Raw genomic sequence first — 12,297 nt, 5'->3', positions numbered from 1 at the left:
CCACATTTCGTGTCCCAAAGAGACATTCGCATATATTAGCTATGTAAACGAGAAACCTCTGGAATTGGAGATTTTTCTTTTCAGGCCCCTGGAGCAGCTAAAGATTAGCTCCTGTCAGAATGAATCCATTTCGTTCCCCAGTTTGCTTCTGAGGTTCAGGAAGGTCTGCTTCCTGCTACTGGGTTTCCCCTTCTGTTCAGCATTTCTCAGATTTAAGCAGGGGTGTTGTTAAGGGTCCCTGACTGCATGGGGTGGATGGAATCTGCCTTGAAGCTGATGGAGACCTTGTTGTTGAATTGTAGCTGCTGCTTTTTTTGAGCACCACGAGCCAAACGGTATTCCCAGTCCCGCTTAGTGCTAGGAGATGTAACCTAAACTCACTCCCTTGTCATCCCTTGAGCTGGGTAGTCATGGATTTTGTCCTTCTTCCCTGTTTTGGAAGGCAGCAGAAAATGAGGAAGGTGGAAGGTTCCAGGTTTCTGCAAAGTCTGTTCTGAGGCCTCTGAGGCTAAGGAGCAGAAGGAGACTCTGGAATTAGCTCCCAACTGCAGGAGAAGCTATTGGAGAAAGCCCCTTTGTAAGACAGAGAAGAACCTTGAAAATAAGGTTCTTAGACTGGGTTCATCAGCCCTGCTCAAGGCACATCATAATATCCAGGATGCAAGAGAAGAGTGTTCAGGGAAAAATGGTGGCACTGATCCTCAGGAGCTGTTACCAAACGGAAGGTGGCATCTTGTTGTGCAGATGGATGATACCCACACTGACCCTGCAACCCAAGGACCACACTACATACATCTGACATTGTCAGTGGGAAATACATTCAACACTCCTGACGAGGCTTCTCTGTTTTGCTTACCTTTGTGATCAAGCACAGTGCAAGGCCTCCCCATGATCTTATTCTCTGAGGCATTCAAATTCTGGATCAGACAGTATGTGGTCATTTTCCCTTTCCCTTTCACTTTGATTTCACCCCTCTCAATTATTTCAAACACTCAATTTTCCAGGGCTCTGCACAGAAGGGGTAAATAATGCACCAGATATCGAAGATCACAGGTCTGTAACTTGAGGGTAGGCTACAATGGGACAGTAATCAGAGAGAAGTCTGGGGTGCAGGACACACAATGGAGGAGGATGGGAACCCTGAGACTACAAGGCCTGCTGAGGGGGGCAAAGAGGCAGGTGGGGAGAGGAGGTAGGCATGAAGCTCAGACATTCTGAACAGGGTGCCAAAGGCAGAGGGACAGCACAGGGGAGCCACCAAAACCCTGTGACTCTATCACCACCTCTCCTTTCTTCAACGCACTGCTCATACCAGCAGTCCTCAGATGTCTACAGCCATGTCCCAAACTCCCCAAACTTCTACATGGTTTCCAGCTGTTGAGGAACCGAAGGAGAGGATCGAGAGGGGGACCAGGAAAAGAGACAGAGCTATGGAAGTACTATAAAATGTTTATTTATTTACTGGCCACTGAGAGAAAAACCACAGAACAGTGCCAACCAGCAATGTTTCAAATTCATGGTCAGCTGCCTCAGCCAGGTCTCAGCACACATCAACCTTCCCGTGCTCTTGGCCAGCTTCCTGGAGGTGTTAGACCTTCACCACTCTCATTTCCCCCCATTTGGCACTGGCTCGCCTCACTGTGAAGCAGCTGACAGTGCCTCCTTCTTTGTGATCTGATTCATCTATGAAATTTTAACCATTATAGTGAAATCCAGCAACTTCTCACCCCACTGACCACACTCACCCTTTTCCCCAATCTCAGAGGATGAAGTGTCTTTTTCAAGGGCACCCAATCCATGCTCCCTTCCTACCTCCTTGGGCCCTAACCCCATGGCCACCTCTTCCCTCATCTTCAGCTCCCTCTCCATTTGCATCCTCTCCTCACCCTACTAGCATGCTAAGGTCTCTTTCATCCTAAATAGAAACAAAAAACTCACTTGCATTAATCCCATTTATCCTTCAACCCATAATCCAGTGTCTAGACAACCACTTCTGATAATGTCCCCACAAATGTCTGGTGAATATTTTTCAGTCCTGTTAGTATATCTGACATTTTTGTTCAGTCCCTCCTCCCTGAAAATATCCATAAGGGTGTTTCTCACCCTGGACTTTCCCTGGGTTCTTTTCTGTTTCTCCCGCTTCTTACATGTGCTCCTCTTTCTCCAACAGCCACTTAAATGTTAGTTCTTTCCACTGTTTTTCTCACACTGCATCCTTCTCTAGATGATCTTATCAACTCTCATGGCTTAATTGCTACCTAAATGTTGCTTATGCCAAGTCTGGATGCCAGCCAACAACTCCATTACAAATTTCATCCATCCCTTTAATGGTACCTCTACCTAGATGCTCCACAATTCCTTTGAATTCAGCACTCATTGTCTGCCCCTATGTCCTGAAATCCCTTTTGTCCTATTTCAGACAGTAAAATTCAGGCCCTAGTCACCCAAGGTGGAGACTGGGAGATAAGCAAGGGTCCTCTCTCTTTCTCATTCTCCATTTCTAGCAATTACCCAGTCCAGCTGATCTACTTACCCCCAACCCCCACCACCCATGTTCTGGTTCAAACCAAACTCCTAACAGGTCTTCTCTTTCCCGTTTCCTGAATTTCTGTCAGTCTGGAGTGGTCAGTATCAAATAGGACCCTGACCTGGCCATTGTCTCCGATCTCATATTCCTTAGGAGCTCTTCCTCACTTTCAGGGTAAAGCCTTGCTCTTTAGTAAGGCACCCATAGCTCTCACCACTTTGCTTCATATTTTCTACCACAGAAGCTAAATTGTTATAGTTCTCTGCAGTCATTCTACATCTGTGTTTGTACTGCTTGCTTTTTCACTCCCAATACCACAGTTTTGGCTAAGTCCTACTCTGGGAATCCTTGCTCAAGATTCAGCTCAGGAATCTCCCCTTCCACAAAGAATTTCTTTACTGGGTTGGGCACCCTTGCCTCGGGCTCCCATAACACACCCTGTAATTTCCTCCAAGCCTGATTCCCTGGGTTGTATCTGACTCTTTTCCTTCCTAGCTTACTTATGACCTGAAGCACCTTACTAGCCTTTTTGTGCCTAATTTTTCTCATCTATAGAAAACAATAATAATAGTATATCGTCAGAGAGTTGTTGCAACAGTGAATGAACTAACATATGTAAAAAAAAAAAACTTAGGACAGAGTGGGACCTCTTATAAGTTCTCAAGAAATCATAAGTATCGTTTTATGAATATCTTTATTATTGTACTTATCACAATTTTAAAATAATGATCTGTGAATATTTCTCTCTTCTTCCACTAGGCTGAGGGTCTAAGGGTGTAAAAGATCAGATAGTAAATGTTTTTGGCTTTGCAGGCTATACTGTCTCTCACAACTACTTAGCTCTTCCATTTTAACATGAAGGCAGTCATAGACATTGGCTGTGTTCCAATAAAACTTTATTTATAAAAATAAGCGGCAGACTGAATTTGGCCTGTGGGCAAAATTTGCCAATCCCTGCACTAGACGATGTGCTCCTTGAGAGCAAAAACTATCCTGTAGTAGAGACTCAACAATGTTTATTGTCTGACACAATGTCTCCTCTAAGCTAGTGTGACATGGAAGAGAAAACATGGGTGTCCTCCACTGCCCCATCCACCCCATGGCTGCTAGGCCCTCTGTAAATTCTGGAAGGAGAAGAGTCAAAGGAAGGCATGAATGAATGAATGGTTACCTGTAGGCTGTGGGGCTCAGGTGCACTTTGTCAGGAAGTCCATGACTTTCCATCCTAGAAGCTGTGCTCACTGTGTCACCAAATAAGCAGTACCGGGGCATCTTGTCCCCTACAATACCTGCTAAAACATGTCCAGTATGAATCCCACTCTGATCTGTACAGAGAGAACCTCACTAAAAAGAGGTTCTCTCTTACTTTTATTTTTAAACTGAGACATAATTTACATAAAACAAAAAAGACAGACCTTAAATGTTGAGTTCATGAGTTTTGACAAGTGCATAAATCCTTATAGCCATCATCTGAAATAAAATATAGACTAATTCCATTACTTCATAAAATTATCTCGGGCCGCTTTCCAGTTCAGTGCCATCCTCTCTGCACAGGTAACCACTTTATTTCTTTTTACCAAAGATCAACTTGCCTATTCTAGAACTTCACATACATGGGATTACTTAGTATACCCTGTTTTATATCAGGCTTTGTTTATGTAACATAATGTTTTTGAGATTTACCCACATTGTTGTTCATTCTTTTATTGCTGAATACTATTCTATTGTAAGACTATATGACAATTTATTTATCCAGTCTCTTCTCTTCATGAATATGAACATTAGGTTATTTCCATTTTAGAGCTGTTATGAACATTCGTTTTGTGGACATATATTTTCATCTGGGTCACAAGGTAGATGTATACTTATTACAAAACAAACAAACAAACAAACAAAAAATACCTTGCTCAACAATTCCCCAAAATCTTTGAACCATTTTACATTTTTGTCAGCAATGTGACACTTCCAGTTGCTCCACATTCTCACCACCATTTGGTCTTCTAGTGAGTGTGAAATGATATTTCATTGTGGTTTTAATTTGCATTTCCCTGATAGCTAATGATGTTAAGCACATTTTCATGTACATATTGTCCATTCATGTATCTTCTTTTGTGAAAAGTTTGTTCAAGATTTCTGCTCATTTAAAAAATTGAGTTGTTTATCTTTTATTGTTAATATATAGGAGTTCTACATATATTTGGATATGTAATGTATATGTATTATAAATATTTTCCCCATTCTGTGGGTTTGTATATGCATTTTATTTAATAAGCAGAAATTTTCAATTTTGAAGAATGTATTACTTTCCTAGGGCTACCATAACAAAATACCACAAACTGAGTGGCTTAAACAACAGAAATTTACTTTCTCATAGTTCTAGAGATTGGAAGTCCAACATCATGGTGTCAGCAGGTTTCGTTTTTCTGCAGGCTCTCTCTTCACCTAGCAAATTGTACGTTCCCACTATAACCTCATATGGTCTTTTCCCTATGTGTGTGCCTCCCTAGTATCTCCTCATATATACAAATTTCCTCTTTTTATAAAAATACTGTTTAGGTTGAATTAAAACCCCTCATTTTAACTTAATCACACCCTTTAAAGGCCCTACCTACAAATATAGTCACATTGTGAGGTACTAGGGGTTAAAGCATCAACATGTGAATTTCAAGGGGGACACAATTAACTCATAACAATGAATTTTATCTCTTTTTCCCCCACTGTTAATGCTTTTTCTGTTTTATTTAAGAAGTCATTGCTTACCCCAAAGTAAGGAAGCTATTCTCCTAGATTTGCTTTTAAGAAGCTTTATAATTCGAACATTTATGTTAGGTCTTTGATACATGTTAAATTAATTTTTATATACGCAATAAGGTAGGATTGAGGTACATTTTTCTTTCTACGAGGAAATTCAATAGTAACAAAACCATTTCTCAAAATGAGATTCCTTCCTACATTGAATTAATTTGGTGTCTTGGTCAAAAGTTATGTGGCCTTAGGCAGCCAGTCAAAATGGTAGAGTAGGCAAACGCTGAGCTCACCTCCTTCCATGACTTTGCTACAGAATAAAATATAACTATACTACAGAACAACTATCATTAAGAATTGCCTGAAGTCTAGCTGAATAGAAGTCCTATAACAAAGGATATACAGAAGAAGCCACTTGGAGACTTGTAGGAGGGGCAGAGATGCAGATCAGGCAGGTCCCAAACCAACCTGTGGCAGTTAAAAAGCAGGAGGAGGGATATCTTGGCTGCAGAAATCTCCCTTGAGGAGCCCCATACCAGGCTCCCTAGTCCTGGGTTCAGTGTTGGGAAGAGAAGTCACCATAACACATGACTGTGAAAACCAGTGGGGATTGTGGCTAAGTGAGCTGGAGGGCAACTGGAGTCACAGGTATTCCTCTTAAAGGGTCCACCCATAGATTTACTCGCTGATGGATTCACTTACTCTGAGCTCCAGTACTGGGGAAGCAGCTCAAAAGGTGCCAGGCACATACATACAGGGAGGAACTGAGTTGTCTGGCTTCGTGATGAGGTCTGGAGAGGCAGCTTTCTCCCAGACTGAAGTACTGGTAGAAGCCATTGGTTCTTTGGTGAACCTTCCCACCACCTAGCCTGCATGTGCAGGTAGGCACCATATCTGAACTCTACATCTAGTAGATTGCTTGTCTCCATTTTGTTTAGTTCTTTTTCTGGAGTTTTGTTCTGTTTTTTTCACTTGGGACATGTTTTTTTGTCTCCCTATTTTGGCTGCCTCCCCATGTTTGTATGTATTAGGTAGGGCTGCTATGCCTCCTGGTCTTGGTAGAGTGGCCTTATGTAGTAAGTATCCTTTGGGGCCCAGTGGCACAGTCTCCCTGGTCACCTGAGCCAGGTGTTGTAGATGTGTCCCTTTTGTAGATTGTGTGTGCCTTCCAGTTGCAGTTGAGCCTTGGTTGCTGTTTTCACATAAGAGGGACAGATTGACAGGTTGGGGATTAACCTGGCTAAGACCATTCACCCTGTTTTGGTGATTCTCCAGCCCACCCAACATGACAGCCCACCCAAGCCACTTCCAGTGGCTTTTCCTTACAAACAGCCTATCTTGGCTCATGCTGCAGATTTTCCAAATCTCTCTCAAAGGTTCACAAACCCCAAACGAGCAAAACCTGGCCTCAGCATGCTTCATACCTCTTGCTAAGCAGCCTCAAGCCCGGCACTAGCGGAATCTGGCCTCAGTTCACAGCTTTACCTCTCCCAGGCACCTCCAAGCCATCACAGGTGGCAACCAACTGCAGATCACTTTGTAGCTCATACCAACTAGCCCTAGGCAGAGCATAGACAGTGGCTGATCTTGACCTTCAACAGAGCCCCACCGCCCACCCCAAAACACCTCAGAACCAACACTCTCAATGGACAGCCTCAGACCACACCACAGCACCATCCAGCCACCCACACAAATGACACATCCAAAGGGAAGACTCAGTAGGCACCAGAGACCTGCTAAAGTGAATCCTACTCCATAGGGTCAGCTTTTGCACAATAGCTCCTCACTATTGTCATGGCCAGTCTTCAGGACAAGTCAGCCTGAGAATCAGTCTGTCCCTCTGATATGAAAATAGAACAGCAACCAAGGCTCAATTGCAACTGGAAGGCACACACAATCTACACAATGGACACATCTTCAACACCTGGCTCAAGTGACCAGGGAGACTGTGCCACTGGGCCCCAAAGGACACCTACTACATAAGGCCACTCTACCAAGACTAGGAGGCATAGCAGCCCTACCTATTATATAGAAACAAACACGGGGAGGCAGCCAAAATAGGGAGACAAAAAAACATGTCCCAAATGTAAAAACAGAACAAAGCTCCAGAAAAAGAGCTAAACAAAAATGACACAAGCAATCTACTAGATGTAGAGTTCAAAACATTGGTTATAAGGATGCTCAATTATCTCAGTGAGAACTTCAACAAGTTGACAGAAAACATAAAAAGAGAACCATCCAGAAATGAAGAATACAATAACTGAAATAAAGAATACACTAGAGGGAATCAACAGTAGATTAGATGAAGCAGAGAACTAATCGGTGATTTGCAAGATAAGGTAGCAGAAAACACCCAATCAAAACAGCAAAAAGAAAAAAGAATTTAAAAAATGAGGATAGTTTAAGGGGCCTCTGGGCCAGCATCAAATGTACCAACATTTGCATTATAGGGTTACCAGAAGGAGAAGAGAGAGAACAAGGAGTTGAAAACTTATTTGAAGAAATAATGATGGAAAACTTCCCTAACCTGGAGAAGGACACAGACATACAAGCCCAGGAAGTGCAGAGAGTCCCAAACAAGATGAACCCAAACAGGCTCATGCCAAGACACATCATAATTAAGATACCAAAGGTTAAAAACAAAGAGAGAATCTTCAAAATAGCAAGAGAAAAGCAGTTAGTTACCTGCAGAGGAGCTCCCATAAGACTATCAGCTGATTTCTCAACAAAAATATTGCAGGCCAGAAGATATTGGCAAGAAATATTTAAAGTGATGAAAGCAAGGAACTATAATCAAGATTACTCTATCCAGCAAAGCTATTGTTTAGAATCAAAGGACAGACAAAGAGCTTCCCAGACAAGAAAAAGCTAAAGGAGTTCATCACCACCAAAACAGTATTACATTCTTGTAATACTTGTTATAAGGACTTCTTTAAGAAAAAGATATAAATATGAATAATAAAATGACAATAACTACATATCTATCAACAATTACTTTAAATTTAAATGGATTAAATGCTTCAATCAAAAGATATACAGTGATTGAATGGATCAGTAAACAAGACCTTATCTATGCTGCCTACAAGAAACTCACTTCAGATTGAAAGACACACACAGAAAGTAAAGGGATGGAAAAAGATATTTCGTGAAAATAGGAACAAAACAAGAAATCTGGAGTAGCAATACTTATACCAGACAAAATAGACTTTAAAACAAAAGCTATACCAAGAGACAAAGAACTTAATTATTCCACCTCTGGGTATCTATCTGAAGAAAATGAAAACACTAATTTGAAAAGACATATGCATCTATTTGTTCATTGCAGCATTATTTATAATAGGCAAGATATGGAAGTAACCTAAGTGTCCATCACCAGAGGAATGGATAAAGAAGTGGTACATATATACAATGGAACATTACTCAGCCATTAAAAAGAATGAACTCTTGCCATCTGCAACATGGATGGACATAGAGGGTATTATGCTGAGTGAAATAAATCAGACAGAGAAAGACAATACCATATGATTTCACTTATATGTGGAATCAAAATAACAATAAATGAACAAACAAAACAGAAACAAACTCATAGATACAGAGAACATTTTGATGGTTGCCAGATGAGAAGGTGTTGAGGGAATGGGTGGAAAGGTGAAGAGATAAGAGGTACAAATTGGTAGTTACAAAATAGTCATGGATATGTAAAGTATAACATAGGGAATATAGTCAATAATATTGTAACAACTGTATGGTGTCAGATAGGTACTAGATTTATCGAGGTGATCACTTCATAAGTTATATAAATGTTTAATAACTATGTTGTACACCTGAAGCTAATATAATATTGTATGTAAACTGTAATTGAAAAAAATTATTTATAAAATTAGTTGGTCTTAAATATATATACTCTATACTGCTGAACACATAATACAGTTTTAATGATTTGTTTTTCAATCCTTCTGCCAATTCTACCATTTTTATTACTGTAGCTTTAGAATAAGTCTTAAAGTTAGGTAGGGTAAATCCTCCAATTTTATTATTTTGTAAGATTTAAGACTAGACTTAAAGTTTTTTATTTCATTTTCCAATTTTTTGCCCTCAGAATATAAAACTTCAACTAATTTTGTGTATTGTCCTTGTATCCTGTGACTTTGGTAAACTCATTTATTAGATCTAGTAGTTTACCATAGCTAAAGGTTTATTAGGTACACCATTATTTGCTCTGTGAATAATGATAATTTTACTTCTTTTTTTCCCAGTCTTTATGTATTAGAATTCTTTTTGTTGCCTTATTGTACTGGGTAGGTCTTTTGATATATTTGAATATATATTGTAGTATTGTACTTATCTTGCTTTAATTTGCTAAGCTCTTAGATTTGTGGGTTGATATCCTTTATCAATGTTGAAAATTTTCCAGTTTGGATAATTTCTATTGCTGTGCCTTCAAAATCCCTGATCATTCCCGCTACTGTGTCTAGTCTCTTTTAAGCCCATAAAATGAATAATTTATTTCTGATATCATGGTTTTCATTTCCATGGGATATATAGATAAATAGATAGACACACACCGACAGACAGACAGAAAGAGCAACAGATGATACATAGATGAATAGACAGAGATATAGTTTGTGTGTATTTCCCATCTGTTCAAACTTGTTCCCCTTTTCCATTAGATCCTTTAAAATATTTATCACAGTCATTTTTAAAGACACTGTCTGATAATTCCAACATCTAGGCCATCTCTGGACCTGCTTCTATTGACTATTTCCTCTCTTGGCTATACACCACACCACCATTTTCTTGTTTTTTTGTTGCATCTAATATTTTAAATTATTTAATTGTATGTTTCATATTGTGTGTGAAAGTACAGTAGAGATTGAAGTAGATAACATTTACCCTTCATAAAATTCATACCCCTCTTTCTGTCAGACTGCTAGATTGAAGACTGAATGAAGTAATCTGCATTTGAGTTGGGTCTGAGCTTCTTCCAGAGATATTGCTAGATTTATGTAGCGCTGATTTCAAATTCATGAAAGGTAGATCAGGACTTTTTTTCCAGCAGGGCTTGGGATCAGGGCACTAGTAAGGCTCTGAGAACCTCCTTATGCTTTATAGCCACACCACTAGCTTTCTGAATAATGGGAGATCTCTTCTGCTTTAGAGACTAACAATGAGATTTTGGGGAATCTCCTTAATCTTCAGTACCTTGGCTCTCTGTACCTTGGGAGATTTATCTCTGCCCTCAGACTTCAAAGGGTCATTGTAGTATATTTGGTGAAAGCCAAGAGTACCTCAGAAGGATTTCTCTTAGTTTTTGTACTCTAACACCTTCCATAGGCCATTGCCTTGCATTTCTGGAAGGCCCTCTGTACCTCAGGGACTGTAATCTCTCTCAACTCTCCTTTCTTATCCCTAGCCTTTGGCTGAATAACCCTATTCAGCCAAAAGCCTGTGGGAAAGAATTGGTAGATGGGTACAGCCTCTGTGGCTAGGACTTATCAAATACAGGATCTTTGGGATTCTAACTTTCCATTTCAGTCCCAATGTGGCCATTAAAAGTTCACTACAATTTAGACTGGTTTCTCCTTAACCTCACCTGATGGATTACTTCTCCTGCTGCTCTCCTAAGGGATAAATGTAATTAGGGTGTCTTCTCCTTGAAAAAGTTTGTCACTTTCTGGAATTTAGTTCGTTTGTATTTCTCTGCACTCTGATTTTTTTTTTTTTTTTTTTTAACTGCTAGTATGGGAACAGAAGTCTCTGGCAGCCTTCAATATCCTAACCATATTTACTTGTTTTTTCGTCTTTTTATGGTAGATTTTCTCCTTGAAATAAGATTATAAATTCCTCTAGGAAAAGAGCCTGTTGTGTACTTCTCTGAATCCTTCAAAGCACTTAGTAGTACTGTCATATGCATAAAAGTTCCTCAGTAAATGTATATTCAAGGTTATATGAATGGAATAATAGAAGATCTCAAAGAGTACTAATTTTAAAATTGTAGAAATGGAGCACAATTCTCTTGAGAGAGAAAATATTTCCAGTCCTTTCCCCTACTTCCCTAAATAAACATGACATGCCCTTTCTGGTGGATATTTGACGATGTTCCTATGTCCCTATTCTTAGAATTGATAATGTCTTTTCCTGTTTACTTCTTAGGATATCTACCACGAGAGTTTCCAGGAATTCATTGTTTAATTTCATTCTTATAGTTGTAGTATTATTCACATCTCTGTTGCTATGCCTCTTTCACACACAGACACACACACACACACACACACACTTTCTGTTTACACAACAGTATATTTTCAATTATTTTTTTCTCCAATAGCTTGCATTAGTCCTTAAACTAAAACATCTCTTGTCTGACCTTCTTATCTCTATGCCCTCACTACCTCCCATCCTGATTTTTCAATTCTTACATTGGGGGTTTTACTCAGCAGATGTATCTGTGTGTACACAACAGGCAAAGTATTGTGGACATGTTGTTCTTGTGATTACCTAAAGCCAACCTTTACTCAGAAGACTGCAGTGGACACAATAATCAGGTTCTACGGTATTTCTCAGCTTCTAAATTATTGTGGTGAGGGTGAGTGGAGCACATTTTTAGGATCTCCTGCATACAGGTTATAATGGGAAAAATTATTTCCATCTTATAACTGGCTCTATTTATTTCTGGTTGGCTATTTAGTTCATTTTGAAGATCTGACCGACATGCACAGGAAATGATTCGATTTCAAAAGGCAGAGACACTGCTCTAAGCCATCTCAGAGCAATTAAGATCTGCTGAGCAGACAGAAAGGGACACCTACTTTTCGTTTCCAAAATTGTTCAACTTTTATAGAGTGAACAAACTTCCGTACTTGGAAGAGTAGCTTCCTGCAGAAAGGAGAGCAGATGTCTCCCTAATGGCCACGTGGTGGAAGGAAAGCTATTCTGAATATCTTATGGCACCATGGTGTCTAGCCTGCTGGCTGGAGGCAGTTTCACACCTCAGCCTGAGTTCTGAACCTGTCAGACAGCAAGTTGGA

General features: G+C 39.9%; 1 pseudogene; it reads right to left on the bottom strand.

Moving 5' to 3' along the window:
* Positions 1 to 377: 377 nt before the first annotated feature.
* The window catches only part of LOC109458459 (guanylate cyclase soluble subunit beta-2), a 42,079-nt pseudogene continuing 30,159 nt past the window's right edge, over positions 378 to 12,297 (bottom strand).

Source organism: Rhinolophus sinicus, linkage group LG04 (assembly GCF_036562045.2).
Source record: "Rhinolophus sinicus isolate RSC01 linkage group LG04, ASM3656204v1, whole genome shotgun sequence".
NCBI classification, from domain to species: Eukaryota; Metazoa; Chordata; class Mammalia; order Chiroptera; family Rhinolophidae; genus Rhinolophus; species Rhinolophus sinicus.
The sequence above is the reverse complement of the archived record's forward strand: the minus strand, read 5'-3'. Positions and strand labels throughout refer to the sequence as shown.